The following is a 22,939-nucleotide window of genomic DNA, read 5'->3' on the forward strand; positions in this document are numbered from 1 at the left end:
TCAGTTAATTTTGGAGCATTTCTACTGGTCCATTCATTATTAAAAAAAATAAAATATTCACACAATGTAAAGAACAACTGCTATATTAAATTTTTGTGTGTATGTGTCAACATTAAAAATGATTAACTTGTTACTGTATGGTTGGTGTGAAGTTAATCCCAAATTTGTGAGATCACACTATTAGCTGTCAAATCACAATAACTTGTATATCTGGGTGAATTCAGAAATGTAGTGTAATTTAGCCTGTTAAACTCAAAAATAAAACTTAATTCTTAAGTGTGAAGCACCTCTTAGTCCTGGCTAAAAACTCACATTCATCAAATTTCATGTACCAGGAAGTTAGGGATGTTTGATATGGGAAATGACATCACACATGAGTTGACAGTGTTCTAGTTAAACATTCTGATAACTGTTCATTTTTTCAAAAGATTATTTTTAAAGCTAATTTTTAAGACATACAACACTAACACTGTGGGTAAAAAAATGTGAGCATGATTCTCTAGCAACTGCAGTAACTTACACTGCCACAAATTTTTATATGATGCTGTTTTATTTACTTCAACCTCTCTTCTGTTCATTTCCTTGATCTCAGTGAACAGATGTTTTTCACTTCTGGCCCGGGGGGCAACTCTAATGATGAAACCAAACACTTTCTTTCTCTTTATTTGACATTGCATGTAAGGATGGCTAATTAAAAATGTAGTCTATAAATAAAATAAGATGCTGAATTTTTGATTTTCTTAAAGAAATCTTCTGCTGCTGTTCGCAATCAAAAATTTACCGAATTGAGTTTGCATGACCAATGACCAAAACAGGTAATTAAATATTTTAAGTAGTGTTACAATTAATATTATTATATTATTAATTAGTATACCACACTAATCCTATATAAAGATATAAAATGTAAATGCCCTTCTTGGCCAACTTATAACTCTTTCAGCTGAAAGTGGGATTTAATTCAGGGGTCAGTCTACTCTGCGTTGCGTGAACCATATAATTTAGGGCTTTGCCTCGGTGACACATGAATTATAGTGATTAATGGCAAGATTAAGCAATTAAAATCTGTCAGTGGATTGAGGCAGAGCAGAATCACTGACACGTCTAGGCCCTGGCGTTTAAAAACCCGAATGTATATACATTTTTCCCTTTCATTAATCTGTGTTAGCAGTGTTGGAGTTTTAGAGAAAATCTATTGAAATACCAAACTCTGCAAAAGTCTGAGATCATTGAAAAAAGAAAAATTAAGATCAACACCGAAGTGGATCTAGAACAGTATTGATGTGTTTAGAACACAGTGTGACTTTACTCACACAACTGTAACACAAACAAACCTATCCACAGAGCAGAACAGTGAAGTAACCAGAACTACTGTTTCCTCAGCACAGTGTGTGGTAACACTACACACAGCAGAAAGTAGATCCAGTTTTAGCTTAAAAACACTATATGGACAAAAGTATTGGGACACATGCTAATTTATTATCAAACTCTTTGAAATTCAGTTTCTATCAAAAAGTTACATTTATCTTTATAATATATTCATCTTTAAAATGAGAAATTACGCTGACAACACTCCACACCCAGTTGATTAAATAAACCAGTTAGGAAAGGAGAGAATGGAACATTACGATAAATAGGAAAACAGCATCACCACCTTCTGCCTCCTTCTACCCCCAACAAGATACTCTCCAGACAGTCTTCCACCTCAGGCAATCAATCATGTAATCCAGTGAGCAGCCAGGCTGCACTGGATGCCCGACACATCCTAATTACACTAGCGAGAGAGAGAGAGAGAGAGAGAGAGAGAGAGAGAGAGAGAGAGAGAGAGAGAGAGAAAGAAGAGGGGGAGAAGGGGTGAGAAAGTGACAGAGAGAAAACAAACACAGTCATATATTTGTTACAATTAGTACTAGCAGTTATTTTATGTGCCAACATCTCAATTCCACACAGTTATTTTTACAGTTATTTAAAACTACCAGCCTATTATCAATATTAATTTAAATACCAAATCACAAGATTTTTTTTTTTACATTTCTTAATATTGTAAATGTAAATGGTTATTGCGTGAATGAAGCTTTGGCAATACTGTATCTAAATATCAGGTATACCAGGTAACTGAAGTGAATATAACTGAACTGATCTGAGCCCAGTTTCTTAGTTTTATGATGATCTGTACTGGCAGAGAGAGGGTGTTTGGTGTGATGGGACAGAATGAAATATAGTTATTAAAATAATTTATTTAATATTTATATAACATAGATATATTTAATATAGATAAAGATTTTAGAGAACTGATTTTGTAATTATACAAAGGAACACACAATGTAACATTATTAAAAAATATTATTGTTTACATGAAGAATTACCTCAACAGTTACATAAATTTTATTATCATTATTTAATAACACAAAACAGTGTATGTAAAAGAAATATACACTGTCTGTGATTCTCAAACAATTCCACAAACCATCACTGTCAGAAAAGACCCTGAAAAAAGGCTTTAAATTAATTATTAAACATTTATTTTTCCTGTGAATGTAGGTAGCTAGCAGTTAGCTAACTGCCGTAACTCGCTAAACGTGTGTAAGAAATAAATACACTAAAAATGAGACATTTCTGGTTTAAACACTGTTAAATAACAGGCTCTAGTAACAGTAAATAGGAGTTAAATGTAAGCTTTACTAAACTAAAAAGTTTTGTTTTGGAACTGCAGGTAGAGCTGCCATTTAAGGTGGAAGGGAAAACTCAGGGGAAATGCTAATGCTAACTTGTTTGCTAAAACTTGAGTAAATTTACTAAAAATGAGAAACCCTGTGTAAACACTGTAGCAGGCTCTAGGAACCTTGAGTGGGAAAAAAAATTTAATTAACTATAACTTACAACAAACTGTAGTGAACATGGCTGCATCATGCTTCCTCTTTAGGAGGTAATTCAGCTCGTGAAAGCTAGCTAGCCTAAAATGCAGCCTCCAAACATGTTGTAGGTAGCTTTCCACACTGTTACAACTAAAGCTAAATAAAAAAAAAGTTAACTTAAACATTTAAGTTTCAAGCATTTGATATGGATAGTTATAAGTATTCACATACTAAAGCAATAAAGTATGATTTTTTTTTTAATAATTATAATTCATTTTACACAGTAATGTGCAGTAATAACAGGCTGTCATGAAGTGCTGTGTATTATTGGTTTAACATTAACAATATTTAAATTTAAATCTCAGTGAGGGCACAAAGACTTGACAGGAGTGTTTTCCTCCTCTTCTTTTTTTGGCTGCTGGCAGGTTACAAAGATGAAGTGAAAGGGTGTGTGTGTGTGTGTGTGTGTGTGTGTGTGTGTGTGTGAAGAGTTGTAAAATCGCTAGTGTTACACTTCTTATTCGTTTGGAGATCAATGACCTTCACTGAATGCCCTTATCAGTTGCACTAGATTTTCCAGCAGTCTGCTCTGGTTCATCAGGCTGAAGTCTTTAAAGGTTCAAGTGTCTATATATTTATTCTTTGGCAGCAACTGACATAACATGAAAATATATTGAAATCAAGTGCCAGTTGTTTTGGTAAAGGGCCAATTGATTTTCAAGCTTTTGTGTGGTAAAAAGTCCTGAAACACTGTTGAAAATGCACTTGTGGTATTGTGTAGAATATACACAGATCAGCCATAACATTAAATCCACCAGCCTAAAATTATGTAGGTTCTAAACAGCTCTGAATTACATTCCACTACAGGACCTCCAAGTGTGTTAACCGGTACCAATAATTTAGCAGCAAATCCTTTAAAGAACTAATATGTATAATATTTTTCCAAATATCTGATGATAAACAGGCAACAGTTCATTGTACTGGCAATCCATTAACAATAGTGCCCTAGCCTATACGTTCTTCTTTGAATTATTTGATTTGGAGTGGAAATCTCTTTGTGTTCTAGCATCCCACCCACTGCCCATTCCCCAGTCTTAGTTCCACCCTTCGTGTTGCCAAGTATTGAAAAAATATAAAATAAACACAACATACTGCAGTCTCAGCATCCTTTTAAAAAGCTCTACGGCAAGAGACAAAGTAAATCATGAGTAAGTGTTGGCGAATAAATGTTGGTTTTAATATTACAGTTGATCTTTAGCAATTCAATAACAGGCTCATTAGAGAAAGTTGCTGTACTTGTTCACAGAGCAGGCTTGTAGTTAATACAGTTTTAGCATTTGATCATTTTAGAAGTATACTAATTCAAAAACCTCAAGGACTAAGGAGACACTGTTGACAAGCAAATATATTATCATTATAAAAATATTGACTGTGGTCGATAGCAGACAGGTCAAGAGATGATGCAGGTTCTACTGTGTGCAATCAATAGCAGAGACCAATCACAGACTTGAGCACATGCAGAATAAGAATAAGCTGAAGCACCCTATGGAATAGCATCACAGACCCACCAAATTAGGGCTTATTGGCAGAGCAACTGACCAAATATAAGTAAGCACACACACACACACACATACAAATCTCTCAATCCACTCCCTGTCCACTTTATTAGAAAAGCTTGTGCTTCCACTGACTGCCTATTTTATGAGGTCCACTACAAGTCCTCTGAGTAGCAGTGAGCTGTTTAACGGGCACAGGCTGTTTGCATTCACTCTAAGAGCATCTAATGCAGCCAGTAAACTTCACATTAGTGAACATTTACTCTCAGTGTGTATATTATGACCCGTCAATCATTAAGCTCCAGAAAGACCATTTTTAAGCATTTGTCTTTGCACAGAAAGCTATCTCTCCTTTATAGTGCAGATGTCAGAGCATCTAGAGTGAAATAAGAGAGACATCACATGCAACTGGTGTGATTTATCTTCATTAAAGAACTCTTCTGTTGTGGTTCCTGTACAGGTCCTTCTGGTTCTCTGGACCTGAGTGACCATTTTGAACACACATGCATGTGGTACTATGTGGTACATCCACCATTCCATATGTATTACATCATGTTCTACGTCTTCCATGTTGTACAGTAAGTGTGCCGACATATAATGCATATATAATGTAACACAAAATGCAAGATATCTCAACATATCTTAACAGTGAGCCACACTAAGAGCTGCTGTAATCCTAAACTCCTGAATATGATCAGCTTGCAGGATTGACTAATTTGAGAAACATTAGCTGATCACATATTTTGCCAATCAATCTTTTCCTTTTCTCTATGCAAAACATGTTATCAGTTTGATCCCTCTTGGTTAAATTTTATGGGTGCAACATCTACTGTTCTGTATTTTCAATGATGTTATACAGCTAACATTCTGTTTATGTACCATCATGTTCTATGCATACCATCCTGTGCATGTCCCTTCTTTTTCATGTTGTTAAACTGGTAACATTCTGTGTGTGTTCCACCAAATTATGTATTTACCACATCATGTATGTGATCACCATGTTCTGCACATATCATTGAATGCTACATGTACCATCCTGTATTTTTCACCATGTTCGATATTTACTTTTCTGTTTGTGAGCCACAATATTTCTAACATGACCATCTTGTCTGCCTCACTCTGTTCTCTGTTTTATCACCATGTTGTCCAACAAAGTCCCATCTTTCTCATCATCATTCATTTAGGGAGTGCTATCTGCATTTCTGAAAAGCTGTTTTTAGAGAACATCTTTTGAAAGACACACTTTACAAACATGTCTAAACTTAACTGAAGTTTGAGTACAAGCTTCCAGGCTGTCTTCGAGTGTTGCACTGTGTGATTTTGTTTGTTAATTAGCAGAGCAACATGGCTGCCAATTTGTTACCCTCGTTAATGAATTCATTTTCATTTGGCGCTGTGCCTGTAGCAGTAACTCATCAGTCAAAAACAGTGGCCAAGTCATGCTGTAAAGTCAAGTACTTGTTGTAAACAGTAAACAGGACAAGTAAGTAGAGAAGAACCAGAACACAGGTCACTACTGTTACCTCTCTTGCCCCTGTCCTAGACTTCAGTATCACACAGATCTGGAGAATGAGACGAGATGAGAGCGAGATGAGAGGAGTGTGTTGCCAGATGCCGTAGCATATGGCAGAGTCTGATGTGGATAATGCCTGCTGGGTTCACTGAGAGAAGGTAGCGACTAATGAACGGAAATGAGGAGCGTCAGCAAAAAGGGCTGAGAATTCTGTCTCCAGAGCTCGGGGAGAGGGAGGGAAGGGAAGGCAGATGTTTGAGGTATAATGAGAGATGCAAAAAGAGACAGAAAGAATGTCAGAGAGCAAGAGAGAGGTCTGTTTAATAATGTATTGACCAGCTTCAGAATCTTTCAAAATGTTGTAACATAATACACAAACACACACTATCATCAAAATCATTAAAGGTTAAGATACTTTACTGATCCTTTTTACAATGCAAAGTTGTCATTATGCTGCCTAACATTGCCCAACTGGAAGTTATACAGCACCATCTGGGGCAGCAGAGGCTAAGTGCTTTGCTCAAGGGGACAACAGCAGGCAGCTCCTAACTGGAACCCAGCGGCGAACGACGCACCAGCTTGCAATCCTGTCACCAATCAGGAACACCCGGCCAGTCATTGGACTAAAACTGGCAATACTGCAGGACTCTTGCTGTCTATCATCTGGCAGAGAAACAGTGTAAGGAGACAACAAAAAATATCATCATCAGCTCTGCATTTTCTACTCTAGTCCCAACATTAAGTCTCATTCAAAAAATTCCTCCTTAACAGAAATCACAAATTTGTTTTACAAGAAAAGTGGTAACAAAAGATCAACATCAAGTCTATGTGTTCTAAACTGCATTTTATGCTTTAACTGAACAAAGCTTTAACAAAAAAAAAATATTGGTTTTAAGAAGTTGATGAAAACGTCCCAATGACTGTGCTAAGACCATTTGTTTGGCCTGAGAAGCTGTACTGTATACTGTAGTAGTTTGAAAGTCTTTGATGTTACAGAAGATTTATTGGTGATCTCTCTTACATCTTTAATTGAGATATTTGTCCCATCAGGAGAACAAAAAGGCAAAAATCGTAGTAGAGATATTAGAATGGGTCATACACAGATAAACAGAAACACAGGCAAGAAACACGCTTTGTAAGTGAATGGACAAAACCAGAACAAATACTCGACCCTGTGTGTCTTGAATCAAATATATATGGCTGTAACAGGTGAAATCAATACTCTGGTGACTGTAGTCTGTCCAGGATCTACAGGTCCAGCTGCAACATCTGTGGGAAAATGTGCCACAGGATGCCATACAGAACCTGTATGCCTCCACATTCTGCCATATCTCATCTTTTGTCAAGTTTAAAGGCAGCACAACAGAGTACTACACCTACGTTTTAATTGTATACTTATTGCTTACATATATCATCAATCACACATAAAGTTCTTTATTTTTGTGCTCTATTGTTTGCCACATAGTACACTCTAAGAAATATAAGTACAGATTTGTACTTAAAAGAGTACAAAGCTTGTCGCTGGGGCTGTACCTTATATTAAGGTTCAAAAAAGTACCTTTCAGTGAAAGTACTTTTTTGTACCCATGGTTTTTGTGCCAGTATAGATTATAAAGATTATAAACATTGTCATCAACTAAAAATGGCTCAAAAACTTGATGATACAAAATTGTCTGGCTTTCAAATAAAAAATGTGCAATTTAAATATATACTGTTCATTAGTACAGTGATGCAGAATACTGAATGTACCTTTTGGCTGGTTAAATGGTACAAATCTGTACTTATTGCTGTTAGAAATGACTTTGTACTTCAGAGGGAACAAATCTGTCCCTGTAAAGACCAATATTGTACCTTTGAGGGTACAATTATAAAGAATGTACCTTTGAGTACAAAAAAGTACTCATATCGTACCTCTGTTTTTTAGAGTGTATAGCATGTCTAAGCTTCAGAATACCAACCAAATCACCTCATTCCCACTACCCTTACCATTCCTACATATCATTAACTCATCCATCTGGGCCAAGGGGACCCTCATTGCTTTTGATCGATTCATTTCACCAATACGTACCTTTGATCTATTCTCTTCACTCACTCACTCACTCACTCACTCACTCACTCACTCACACACAAACACACACACACAAACACACACACACACACACACACACACACACACACACTTGGAGAATAGATTGTCCCTAGCCCTATTGAAGGCAGCTGATCAATAGCTGAGAGGACTAAAAATCGATAGTCACCACAATGGCAATTAAAGCTAAAAATGAACAGTAAATAAACAACAGCTGCAAATCTATTGGGGATCAGGGCAGTCAGATCTCATCAAACCTGCCCACACACACAAACATCCACCCACACACACTCACACGTACCTACACTAATTACACACACACTTGTATTACTTCCTTTATGGGTTTTTTATCGACTTGTGAAGTTGTTAGATACTGTAGTGAGATACTGCGCTGTCAAAACTAACAAATCATCTCTGAACCAGGTCATTCATCTCAGCAACTGTAATCAAACATGAATATCCCCTAAAGCTGTAATTTAAAATTCACTTTTTTCCATTCACAATTTCTCACATCCCATCCTGTATTAGTCCAACATGTCCTATATCTACCAACTTGTATTCCACTATGTTGTACATCTACCATCCTATATACTAGTGCATCTAAAAAAAAATATTATTGAAAAGTTACATTATTTTAATAATTCAGTTAAAATACTCATACATTACATATGTTTCACACACAGAGTGATCTATTTTCTGTATTTATTTCTTTTGTTGTTGTTGTTGCAGTGTTTTCCCGGAAAATTTTACAGAAATTCATGCTTGCCTCTGCTGACAACTTTTATGGAGATGCTGATTTCATTTTTCAGCAGGACAGTACCAATGAGTCTTATATAATATTTTAATATCAACAATAAAATAAATAAATGCTTAAAATAGATCACTATGTGTGTAATAATTTGTGTAAAAATCTATATAATATATGAGTTTCACATGTTGAACATGGTGTTCCGCTAGATTCTGCATTTTCAATCTTGCACCACCTTTCAGGTGTTCTGTCATCTTCTACTCTATGGGTTCTACACATATATGCTCTATCATTATGAAAAAACTTCATTATGTTTTACATCTTTCCATTAGTTCTATGGCTAACATCCTGTAAGTGTTCAAGTATGTTTAACATCTTTCAACCTGTATGTGTTCCACCAAAGTATTTATGTTATTATTATATATGTATTACCACCCAGGGGTGTGTTTCCCAAAAGGTACTTAGCACACAGATGATTTTTAGATGGTCGAGTGATCTTCACACTGAACACACACTTTCCATGTTAGGATATTCTTAATGCTAATATGCTTTTGGGAAACATGTTCTACAGCTACTTTCTTCCTTGTGATTTTGCTGCTCAGCTGGAAGGAGATCAGAGTTGGGATGTGATTTTTCCAGAGGCGTGTCTGTGAATGTGGGGAAGCATTAGGGCTGGGGTGAGGACGGAAGCCTGAGGCACATCAGTGTTTTCCTAGAAGTGAGAGGTTAGGAGAAGGGAGTGCAGAAACGAATGTAAAGATAAGAAAAAAAAAACAGAAAGAGAGTGAAGATGACGTGGAAGTGTTTGTCTGTCTGTTGTCCCACACCATGCATGAAATGGAGATTTTTATTGCATCCACCCATGGGTTTGAGGAAGAAGCTTTTCACCTACTTCCACTTTTACTTCACTACATATTTTCAAGCTGATCTCATTAAAAGACCACACTGGTTCAGTTCTGCCTTATACTCTGAACCTTATATCTACATAGCACAATACTGTAGTTCTACTTTAACTAAATATGTTACACACCACAAAAACTGTAAGCTAATTTCCACTATCAAACATTTATTACATTTATTTACTGTTTGTAAATTACCAAACAAAACAAAACACACAGTAATAATTCCACAGAATTGAGACAACACAAAATAATTAAACAATAAGTAATATATTAATTTTTAATAACAATTTTCTTTTCCTACAAGTTTTTACTTTTACTTTTTACTTTAGTCGTTAACCCCAAGCCACAAAACAGTTTATCAACCAATCAATAAAAAATATTTTAACAAATCTGTGCGTGTCTCTAAAATGTTCCTTTTAAATTGCAATGTTCATATTTAATTAAATTGTGGTGTTTCAACTACTCCTGCTACTAAGTCCCTTTTTTGATAGAGCAATTGTACTTTTACTCAAGTGTCTAGTACTTTATACTATCCCCAAATTAAATCAAGATTTAATAACTGTTGACCCACTTCTAAATAAAACCGAAATTTTAATTGGTTCTGCCACTGGGTTTAACTTAGCTTAACTTATGTCCCACCCCCAGGTAAATGCAAATCTGACTGGTTTAACAGACCGTTCTTCCACCCCCAAGATGAAATTGTGATTTTTATTGAATCTGCTCTTGGGTTTGAACATCTGTTAGTGAAATGGAGATTCTGTTTGTCTCTGGCACAGAATCCTTGTCGGAGTTGGTTGGAGAGAGTGAACTTCTTTAATAATTGGCCTGAATTCATTCAGCTTGTGGGACGGCATCACCACTATAAGGAGGGATTCTAAATTAATTTTATGGATAAGAAACTTTATTGGGCCAGAGCCAATATTATTGGGGGCACAGCTACATGAGAGCAAAGCTGTGGAAAGAGCACTGACAGCGAGAGGCTTTCATTACGCCAAGGTCAATAGCTTCCTTCACCAACTGTTCATTGCTTCAGGGTCATGCCACTGTTCAGAGAAAAAGTTAATTCACAGTTGTAGGCTGGATCTGAAATCCAAAGAAAGAAACGCAGATAAACACAGGCAAAGATAGCTTTACACAGTTACACCATATTATAGTTTTGTTCTATAAATATAAGTACATTTTACTCTGTGTACTAACTAGTTGTACTGACTAGTTTTATAACTAATTTCAGTATGTAGCTTAATTATACGTGACATATGTCTAGAGTTGAGTTGAAACAAGTTACATGTAACACATTACTTCAGAATACACAAAACGTTCATCATAATCCATTATAGTTCCAGTGAAAAATAGTAGAATAATTAATTAGATTAGTTCTACTTTTAAAATGACTAGATTACTAACAAGGGTTACATCTTACAAAAAACTACTGATATTTTGTTTTTTTCTAAAAGTGTGTGTGTGTGAGAGAGAGAGAGAGAGAGAGAGAGAGAGAGAGAAAAGCTGCACACATCGAGCTAGCTGATGGCTAACAGTGTTATATTATCATTACTCATCACAATTATGATAAGATAAATCATCAGCAAACCAATCCAGTATATATCACTTTAGCCTTTTTTAATGAAGTCAGTAAATCAGTAACCTATAACCCTGTTAATCCTGCATAGGTCAGAAAACAGATGAATTTGTACTTGTATTTTGAAATGTGTCCAGGGATACTTTACAAATCCTAATTACACTACTGTTACATGTGAAGCACCCGGCCTCAAACGAGTTACTTAATCCAACACTAAGCTATTAGTTCAACACTTAAAAAAAATTGAGGGGACATTTCACAGCCATCAAAAGCTAAATACACCCTAATACACACAAACACACACTCCTGCAGACCTGTAAATGACTTGGAACATGCACATTCTGTTTCTCTTTCTCTCTCACACACACACAAACACACACATACACACACACACTGTCTTTCTCTTGTGCTCTGCTGAAATGTGGCCTTTATTCCTCCATCCATAAATCCAATTTGAGTGAGAAGGCAGGGTCATAAATTCTGCTGCATTCCTCGTTCCTGATGATTGCGTCTCGCAGCGGAGTCACATTGACAGTGCGAGCGAATGGCAATACACACCAGCTGTGTGTGAGAGTAGGTTAGCATTGTAATAGTTGGATTCTTCCTCCTGCCTGATGGCTGGGATGGTCCGTCTGATGTATATATTTATGGCATTGCCCATTTTCTCTTTATCCATGTGAACACAGCTCTTCTGCAGGTACATCATTTCCAACATCACTGGCCTCTAACCTTCCACTACTGTTCACACCTCAGTCCTTACAGAGCAGCTTTACTCTCAGTAGATACTTTACTGGAAATCACAGTAAAGGCGTGAATTACAGTCGTGGTATATAGTACCTTCAGGTATGAGGAAATTAAATTTAGGACCCAGCTTTTTCATGCACAACTTTGAAATACAAAGCAACCATTTGGTATAGGTAACCAAGTCACAGTTTAGAGAAGAGTAACCAATAATAAGGAAAGAGAGAGAACACAACGGAGGTCAAAGGTCATCTGGTCATCTGTTCTAAAAGGTGCAATTGTTTAACAATAGTGAGAAAAATACCAACTGTAGGGGGATTTTTCTGGAGCCTTCTTGCTTGAGGACAATAGAATCTTTAAGATCATTACTCCATCTGGAAAAGTCCATCTGGAAAAAAACAGAGAAAAGGACTTTTTAACACTAAGCAAAATTAGCAATTAACAATTTTCACTTAAACAAAATTATGTTTACGGACTTCATAGTAAGGTTGTGATTCCTGTGTTCACTGACAAACCAATATTTCCCTATATTAACTCAAAGTTTGCACATGGAACTGTTACACACTGAACACAGGGTCCAGTGTAACATTTGGGTTATTGCACCAGTTTTCATTAAATGCCCACTTTCACATTTCTACAGTATGGTCTGAATTTAGTTTGCCATTAAGTTAAATCAGTAAGTCAATTTACATAGGAACAGTAGTAGTTTAAAAAAACCTTTGTGAGATGGATTTAAGACATTTAAGGGAAATAGGATCCATCACAGCTGGTCCATGAGTTTTAAATAATAGAAATATACGTATAGATATGACTACTTTATGTAGTACAAATCAGCCACTTCACTCTCTCAAATTCTGTTATTCTCTGGAAAAGAAAGTCAAAAAAGGCTCCCAAAGTAAACACTCCATCCATTTACATGCACATCAGTGGTCTGATATTGACCAAGACTGACTGTTTAACAACCAAAAAACACAAGCAGTGCTTGCCAGGATTACTAGAACAACAAATCAAAACATCTGTTTGTCTGCAAAAGACCTTCAAAAAGATTTAGCTGACTCCAGAATGGTGTTGTACAGAAATCGTATGTTTATGTTGTTCACATTAGTAAGCTAGAGTACACTGTAAAATTTGATGTGTACCCTTCTTGTTAACATAATGGCTACCATTGTAGTGTACTAAAAATATAGTTTTATTTACTTTATTTAGTTGAGTTGTACTGACTTTTAAGTAGCATAGTATCTTTAAATTGAAATTTGTAAATATGGTGAAATTATATTACCAAACATAGCAATGTTAATATAACTATTGGTTTATGGCATCATAATGTATTTACATAATGTGTGTGGTCTCGTCAACAATGGGCTACCTTAACACACAAAGAAAGAATACAAGGGTTGCCAGTATATATTTTTATTAGCTCCTAAATATGAACTATTATGAACTTATTCAGGCAAGTTTGGCTTGTGTTTTTGCTTCTTAAAAGAGTATGAAATGGTCCTGCATTCTTTCAACCAGACTATTTTACCATTAAATGGGAAAATTGATAAAATCAGTGTTACAACAAAAGGTTGACTCATTTCTAAAATGCCTGCAACAAAAAGGGAACAGAAGGGAAGTGAGGAGACCAGACCAGGATTAGACGTTTCAAAAATCAATGATTTTTATTTCAAAACAAAAAATTTTGTTTGAAGAAAAAACGGGGCAGAATTTCATCAAAGGATCACCTCTTCATATGTACAGCACAGGCACAGATTAATCATGCTTTCGAGTTTGTGTTGCACCCATTGAATCAATGAACACATCTGAACATCTTGTTTGAGGCCACAGTGGTAAACAAGCCCCTCCACTCTGATCCATCCACATCAATTATGTTTTACCGAAGATCACAGTAAATATGCGTAGAGGATGAACAACTTATGTACAACCCTTTGATTAAAAAAAAATGCAACAGACTCATTTTTTATTTATTTTATAATAATTTTGAAATATACACCTCTCACCTTTTAAATGTTTAAGGCATATTACTAAAATGCACATTGACCTCTGTAACATACCTCTGCTGATTAGAAAAATCAGCAAAATCAGAGTTCAGCACCTTCTTTAATAAGTTACAGTAAATTAGATTTACTCTATTAAAAATATTGAGTATAGTTAAAAGTGTATGCGCTGTGCTTGTGAACAGGACAATAGAAATGCAACAGTGATGTTTGGTGGAGGAGAAATACTGGTTTGCGGCTGTTGTTTTGTAGCTTATCCCCACAACTGGACCAATCTAGTCAACTTCATTATCTGGTTCAAGTTCCTTCAATTCCTTCAAGAACCAATCAATTAAAAGAATGAAAGAACCATTTTCATTTCTGGCACATATGTGTAGGTTATATATATATATATATATATATATATATATATATATATATATATATATATATATATATATATATATATATATCAATGTGTAAATAAACAAACAATGCACATATGTCAAATAATGAGTATTTTAGGTTGTGGTTTGGTGTATAAATAGTGTGTGACTGGCTGGGGTGAAAGATGCTAGCCCGTTAATCACCCTGTTACTTTACTTCATAATCAACATTATTTTTTTCTTTTCATGGCATTTTGAAAAAATATACAGCTTTAAATATATAACAAATGCAACAGTTTGGGTTTTTTTTTTAATTGGCCTATTCTATAACCCTGTTCTTTGTTTAAAGGAGGAACAACCTTGTTTGAGGTTCCAGTGATAATCACTTCCAAGTACAGTATTCTCAATATTCAGTCATACCCAGAAAAAGACAGTTTTCTATTATAGAGCCCCTTTAAATCTGTTCATTATAATAAATGTAAAGCAGTCTATTGTTGATATGAAACAGAAAAAAAGAATAGATGGAACAAACTAGATGGACAAAAAAGAACACTCAAAACAGAAAAAGATTGACAGAGCAAGTGGAGCAAAGACACAATCAAACTATGGCAACAAAACAAAACGAAGGACAGAACAGGGGAGACAGGAAAAAAAGCAGACAAATTCAAGTGAAGGATGGGAATGACAGAAAAGGAAAGAACGGAGAGAGAATAAGAGAAAGATGTGTCATCACAGCAGGCAGCTGTGGAAAAAATGATTGGAAAAAATGAGGAATTTACAGATCTATCTTTCTCCCTGCATTTCTTTATTGCCATACTCTAAACCATCAGTCTTTGTTGGGGCCATTCCTTCGCTCTCCGGAAGAGAGAAGGAGATGAAAAAATGGTGCAATTTAAGACTGCTGAGCCTCTTTATTTGTTAGATTCTGGCTGTCCTCTAACTATTGCTGGAATAAAATGTAACAAAAAACATTGACAGCCTAAAAATGTGCGATTAAATAGACTTGATTTTTAAACATGCTGATTACGAACACTTATTGCAAACACTGCTCATCTAAACTAGTGATTTAGTTTACGACTCTTCACAACTTTACAACTGATGCTCTCAAACAAATTAAGAGGGCAAGAGTAATTAACTCTTGATAAGCTCAGCACAGCTGTTAACTGAATGCCATTCCAGGTGACTCTACCTCATGACTGAGAAAATCCAACCAAGATATGCAAAGCTGTCATTTAAGCAAGAGGTGCTACTTTGATCTAAAATATAAAATGTATTGTGGATTAACACTTGGTTTACTAAATAGTTCAACTTGTTTTTCTTCACAGTTTGAATGACTATTATTTAAACGTCTACAACGCAGAAAATATTTCTGGTAATCCAAACTCTGGTGATGAAAATCTCTGGTAATCCAAACTCTGGTGTTGTAAATCTCTGGTAATCCAAACTCCGGTGATGTGTATGTATGGTGTTGTAAAATCTGATGATGAAATCACTGAGGATACACACATCACAGTTAGCCAAAATGTTAACTGTGTTGCTGAATCAACCAGGAGAACCACAACTGACCACAGTTGTCAGTGTGCAATCACATAAATCAGGAAATACTTCTCACCTAGGAAAAGAAATCAAAAGGAGGATAAACAGAAAGATCCCACTGTTGCCCAGTTCATCAGACAACAAGAAAGCATCAGAACAGTGGGCTGTTGTGAGATTACTGTGTTAGTAAAGGAAAGAAGGGAGAAAAAAGAAAAGGGGATTTGAGGATCATGCCATGAGCACAGTGAAGGATTACAGAGGCCTAGAAAAAGAAATTGGCGCCTATAATATCCAGAAAAACAGAATAGAGGATGAAGAGACTGGGGAAAAAAACAACAAAAAATAAAATAAATAGAGACAGAATTACTGAATAATAAAGACTGTGATGCTGATAGACTGTTACAGGATGTCATTTTTCCAGCAAGTCTGTCTGCCATTCTAGTCAATTTTCTGCCTTTTCTGCTAGAGTGCCAGAGCTGCCCCATTCAACTGTAAGTGTTATTATAAAGGGAAAAGCAACCAATTAAAAATGATGAGTTTCTTTGATTTTACTAAATTAAAAACCTCTGAACATGCCAAGATGTATGAAAAACAGGGTTAATATTGATTTCTGAACTTTTAAAAGCTCTGCATCTTTTTTTGTTATTTCAGCCATTTCTCATTTTCTGCAAATAAATATCTTGTATGTATGCTCTCAACTGGTGTGATTTCAGATTTCTTGGTCTGTACATGCATGAAAGCAGACCACTATAGCAGAAATAAGCGAGCCACATTTAACACAGCACCTGTAAGAGGTGCTTTATAACACCAGTGCAGCTGTGGACAAAAATGCTTTAACAGTTTCTCATGAATGTCCACCAGAAGCATATTAGGAAATAATTTCAAAAATATATATATTTGCAGTTCTAGCGTCTTAGTCTTTACATATTGATGACAAACTGAAATGTTAAACAATTTCTAGACTCTTTTTAAAGTTCTGTAGGGTACGGTTTGGCATAAGAACTTGTAAAATACAAGACAAGCTGCTGTCCTTCGAGCAAGCCTTCACTGATGAACAGAGGCCAACACACATAGCAATCCTAATGAGTCTCAGAACCAGGAACAGGTGTGCATGATCATTATGGAGTAGGGACAGGTGTGTGGGCAGTAAAAGGGAGGAGCAGAAGCTGGAGTGAGCCGAGCAGAAGGAAAAAAGTAACCAAGGACACTGTGGAGTTTTTCAAACCTGAGCACTGCAGACTGCTTATCTTGTACGTTTACTGTAGAAATGCAGGGTGTTTAGAAAGCAGGGGTTTTAAGATAGACAGAAAAACAAAGTACAATGTTGAAGAAGGTCCAATAGGAATGCTCCTCAGTTTGTCTCCTATTGGATACAGTAGTTTTGATTCTGGGTTTAAGTTATCTGACTAAACTGAGAAATTGAAAAGCACTTTGGGTGTCATCAGCTCATATCATCTGTCATCTGTGAATGTGACTCAAGCATAAAATATAGACCTCCTAAGAGCATGACACATGTTTGTCTTGTATCAACAAGCAAATGGGAAGAAGCAGTAATTATAGACAATTTTATGAAGATGACAATATAAAATAAACTATATATTTGTTTTATTATTCTTGTTTGTTCCTGGATTCTTATATCTCCATTAAATTCTTGGGCTGTCTTGTAACACTGCTCTTTTAGGAACAGAGGGCTGTAGTAAAACCTTCAGCTTTATCCTCTTGAGGTGGTCCATTGAGAATGAGTTTAGGTTGTGTTTTTCTATAATGCGAAAAAAAAAAGCCATCCACGTTTGATCTTTTTCAGCTTTTTACAGATGGTGAGAGAGATGTAAGTTTTCAGAATGTGTGGTATGAAAATAAATCTTTTTTTTTTTCTACTAGTAAAATGTTCCTTGTGCCTTTGACTCCAGCTCAAACCCTGACCAGGCCATGACCAAATAGCTAGTTTCAGATGGTCTGAGCTAGATTTTGATAGTTTAAGTAGTTAGAAAGTTGGTAATACAGGTATAAACATATCTTAAATCATAACTTGAATCAGGTAGTTATTCTTTACATTATGTCCAAATTTAATAATAAATGTATCAATAGAAAGGCTCCCCAACATCTTTTTTACGCTGACTTCTGATATAAGTTAAGAATGTTTTATTGTTACAAGGTTTTAGCCTGATACTAACTATGCTGGCTGAAAAGTGTTCCATATGTTTTCAATGGAGACTTTCTGCACTGTTATATAGGCACGACTAGCTTGTAGGGCTGCAACAATTAGTCAATATAATCAATATAATCAATAAAAATTGATTCCAAATTTCAGTGTTGACTAATAGTTGTAACAGCACTGCAATACACAAAGTGCTGGGGACGGAAACATTATAGGAGAAGGGTAATGGACTCACTCACACAGTTTACACTCAACTTAGTCTGTGTCTCCAAAAGTGCCCAAACACAACAGATTACACATTTACTCACTACATATTGTTAATTTACATATTTAAACATATTCTGGACATTTGAGGGGAATTTATATCATATGTTCAGCCGTTTCTTTCATTTTAAAGTGATGGAGGGCATGGCCCAAATAATCGCTGACTAATTTACGAATTAAAAAAAAATTATCATATTAGTTGATGCAGCCTGACCAGCTTGACCAAGCTACCTGCCAATCTCGTCCTACTGACCGGCTAATTTGGTAAGCCTGCTAGATGAGTTTGGTCAAGCTGCTCACACTGGTGGACCAGAGTGATCACACTGAATCTTGCTTTTGGTCATGCTGAACGTCAAGCTTGTTCATACTGGTTGACAAGCTTGGTCAGGTTGATCATAATTGTACGCTAACTAAACCAAAAAAAAAAAAAAAAAGTTAAGATGGTCAACAAACCAGTTTAAGCTGACCAGTCTGTTTTATCAGCTGAAAATGTTTATGCTGATTTCTATGTTTAGTGCGCATCATCAGACTGCGCTTTTGCTAAACTTCTCTCATATTGCTCCATCTGACTTGTATTGATTGGTTCAGATGTTGACACCACACAAAAAATTAATTTCCACGACAGCTTTTCACCAGGAGAGCTTCATATTAACTTTGCAATTATAGCAACAATCTCCCTGAGGGCACAGGCTCCTGCGATGTTATTACTACAAGGTTTATCGCTGCTGTCATACAGTGATGGAAGATCTTCAAATAGCTTGAGATGTTCCTCTGTCCAAAATTCTGCCACTATTTTAAATTGCATTGTAGCTTTGATGTATTTTGATGGATCAAGTACAGAAATCATTTAAGCAACTTTCTAATCAGTGGTGTTTCTGTGGTTGGGATTAATGTAGCCCTGGGCCCACCCATTTTATCATGGACCCACCCAAAGTTACTGCAGAAATTTACTTGGAACAAAAGGAATCAAAAAAGCAGTCTGTAAATAAGACAGTTTAAATTTCTATGAACAAATCAATAACAATCTGACCAAAGAATTAAATTCTGTGCAGTATTTAATGCTGGAGCTGTCTGTTACAGATTCTGGGCCATTGCTGCATGTTAGTGGGCATGTCAGGAACATAGGAATGATATAGAGACGTCATCATTCAGTAAAAAAATAAAATTTGAGACTGGTCTCTGATTGTCCGCTTTGCAATGGAATTAGCCTTCTTACAGAACAATGGTGTTATCAATTGCTAGTAAGAGTTACACACACAGCTAGTTAACTAGTAACAGTAAGTTGTTTGCTAACATTACCAGGTTATACTTCACTAAAATTGACTTTTTCAGACATTTTAAAACTAAAACTAAAAGAGATGAGAAAAATAACCCTAAATGCAACATTTTCAAAGACATGGTTACAAAATAGCTTTTAAAACATGAAAGGTCAAATCCACCATTCTGTAACATCCCCTGCCCCCCCTCAAAAGCCTATTAGGAAGGATGGCCAGGAAAAACTAACGATGTCAGGGTCAAACTCTGGTGGCTTTGGTCGTGAGCCCTGCCAAGTATCCCCCCCCCGAGCTCCTCCAATGAACACCTCAAGCTTTGTGGGGAGCTAGGGCGTTCGCGACAGACACAAGGCGATATATGTGGCAGAAGGGAAAAGGAGAGAAAAAAATCAATAGCTCATACTTCTCTGAAATTGAGTTTTTAGGAACGGAAGAATTTCGAGGACGAGGGCAGAATACAAAATGATGATGGCGAGGCTTTTTGCGCGAACACCAATTACTGGCCTTAGTTTTTTCGCCCGGGCCTCACAGGCAATCCTTGAAGACCCGAGCCAGAGAACGGGAAAGTGCTTTTGTGATGTTCTCTGGGACGAGGGGAGTTTTATTTCTTTTTTTTCTCCACCCACCACCCTTGTCTTTTTGATGCCTGTGGGGCATTGTAATTTGGTCCGAAAATGGATTTCTTTTACAATGGGCCATTTTGTACTTCATTACTTGGGATTTGTGCTGGCAAGAAAAAAACTTGTTTATTTTGACATCATGGTTCTTCCTGTGTGCCAGGATTACCATTGCCCTCTCCCACTTTTGATAAGTCAGTGCAGGTGTGTTTTCGTTTGTTGTTTTGTGCTGGACTGTCCCAATGAAAGTATTCGTAACAGACCAGGCCAGTATGGTGTTATATGTGACCTGCAGAAAACAATTAAGAGACCACTTTAGTTTCTGAATCAGTTTTTCTGATTTTATAAATTTCAGACATTAAATTTCAGACATTTCTCCCAAATTTCAAATAAAAATATTGTAATTTAAAGCATTTATTTAAAGTAAATGAGAAATGGCTGAAATAATAAAAAAGATGCAGAGATTTCAGACCTTAAATAATGCAAAGAAAACAAGTTGATATTCATAAAGTTTTAAGAGTTCAGAAATCAATATTTGTTGGAATAACCCTGGTTTTATTCACAGTTTTCATGTATCTTGGCATGTTCTCCTCCACCAGTCTTACACACTGATTTTGAATAACTTTATGCCACTCCTGGTGCAACAATTCAAGCAGTTCAGCTTGGTTTGATGGCTTGTGATCATCCATCTTCCTCTTGATTATATTTCAGATGTTTTAACTTTTATAAATTTTAAATGGTCTTATATTTCTTTCCAGAGCTCTATGTGGTAATTTAGATCCTTATTTTAAAAATACAGTCTTATGAATATGCTTGTCCTCGCCTGGTCAAATGTCACACTGCCATTATTGAACTGAGAATTAGTAAACACAATCAATTGTTAATCAATCATAAAAAAAAAAAACAAAATTAAAAATCTAAAATTATTATTCTGTCTTTTTTAACATTCAAAAATAAAAGCATCTGTGTGGCCTGTGCAAACATTTGGAACCCCTACAGAGTCAGACCTAAATAGTGTACCCTTTGGTATGGCTTACAAACCCTTTTGGGAGTTGTCAGAAAACTGTAAGAGTCATCCCAAAAGTTTAATTTAGTGTCTATTCAGGTCATAATTGTTTTAAGGTACCTTATGTTGCACATCATTATCCTGTTTTTGGTCAGGCACTGTATGCACAGTGATGGGATTATATTTTTTCTGACCTATTACACTTCCTAGCCCAGCTACACCTGGTTAGTTTGTGTGACTAATATCTGGATTGTATCCTCATAAGGTTTGAGCCATATACTTTCACTTCTGTATACTTCCACATCTGTACTACAAATAATGATCTTTATAAAATCAAAAATAGTTATTGTATGACATTAATATATTATATATTTATTAAAATTTGGCACTCAATGTAAACAATATTGAGGTAATGGCGCCATCTAGAGTACCTCCACAGTACAGCTCTGTTTTTCATGCTAATATAGAACTCTGCGAATGTTACTGAGGTTTTGAGTGAATTGAGGTTCAATTGTTAATAAATGTATAAAATATTCTAGGAACCTCTGCCACTAGAAGATATTCAGAGGTGCAGAGACACAGTAAACATACACAACAAACTCTGAACCAACTTTCTTTCGCTTTTATAGGGATTTTGTGAATATATCAGCAGTATTTAAGGTGGAACTGAAACGTTGGAGAACTCAGCTTAGCACTTGGATATAGGTTGAGTCCTTAACTTTTTAAGACATATTATTTTACGTTTTCACCGTTACACCGTTTTAGGTATAAGTTAGGTGCCAGGATGAAACTGCTGCACCATTTAAGGTGGCAAAAAGCTGCAAGCTGAAGAATAAACCGCTAACTTACGTTGGCAATTTTTCTTCCATTCAAGTGTTCACCTGTTGTTTATTTGATTTGTGCATTCCACCTTAAATAGTGAAGAAGATAAATTGAAGTGCTGCAGCTTGGTTTCTTACCATTATAATAATTACCTACGTTACACAAGTGCTAAATAGCAAAACAAACAATCTAGTTGATGCTTAACTATAAGAGAAGCACAAAACTCATGATTATTTTAAATTACCTCTCTCTCGTCTGCTGACTTCCCTCAGAGGAAGTCTGCTGGCTAATCAACCAGCAGACTGCCAATTCTTCCACTAGTGGGTGGGGCTGTGGTGCCAGGGTAGTTCTATGCAGGTTTTCTTATTGTGATATCCCAATACGAGAGCCATATAACAGCTTATAGAAGCAAATTATTCCTGACACCAAACATTGGAGGTGCTACAGCAAATTTAGTAAAAATTGCCACGTTTTGGATCACAGAGTTCAGGTAGGCCCCTTTATCAGAACTTTGCTTTTTTTTTTTTTTTTTACAATTTTAAAAAATTGATCAAAAAAGATGCATTAATTTGCAATAATTTGTAATAGTAAATATAAATTATAGTTTATATGTTAAATGAAAAAACTGAGTAAATCTTGAAAATATATATTTATGAAGTGTTTGTATGAAATTTAAACCACTATGCTACGGCACAAAAGATTTTGAAAGATATTGTCGCAGCTCAGAAAATGACATGAGTAAAGAAGACTCTCAGATCTTCTGCTACTGTCAAATGAAAAAGTTCCAAGTTGATCACAAAAAGGGTACTGACATATACAAGCACAGTAGCAAAGGAAAAATAATGAAATTTCACTCAATTATTCACCACCACCGTTCACTGACTGCAGATACCAAAATATATATAACCTTTAGAACAAATATAATG

General features: G+C 35.8%; 1 long non-coding RNA gene across 1 annotated transcript; it reads right to left on the minus strand.

Moving 5' to 3' along the window:
- Nucleotides 1-6,224: 6,224 nt before the first annotated feature.
- Nucleotides 6,225-22,422, minus strand: LOC111192407 (uncharacterized). The gene is made up of 3 exons (XR_002649905.2): nucleotides 22,258-22,422; nucleotides 12,283-12,362; nucleotides 6,225-6,584 (listed from the first exon to the last, which is right to left on the minus strand). It is a non-coding gene; the product is annotated as an uncharacterized LOC111192407 (long non-coding RNA).
- Between the last annotated feature and the right edge of the window lie 517 nt (nucleotides 22,423-22,939).

Source organism: Astyanax mexicanus, chromosome 15 (assembly GCF_023375975.1).
Source record: "Astyanax mexicanus isolate ESR-SI-001 chromosome 15, AstMex3_surface, whole genome shotgun sequence".
Lineage (NCBI taxonomy): Eukaryota > Metazoa > Chordata > Actinopteri > Characiformes > Acestrorhamphidae > Astyanax > Astyanax mexicanus.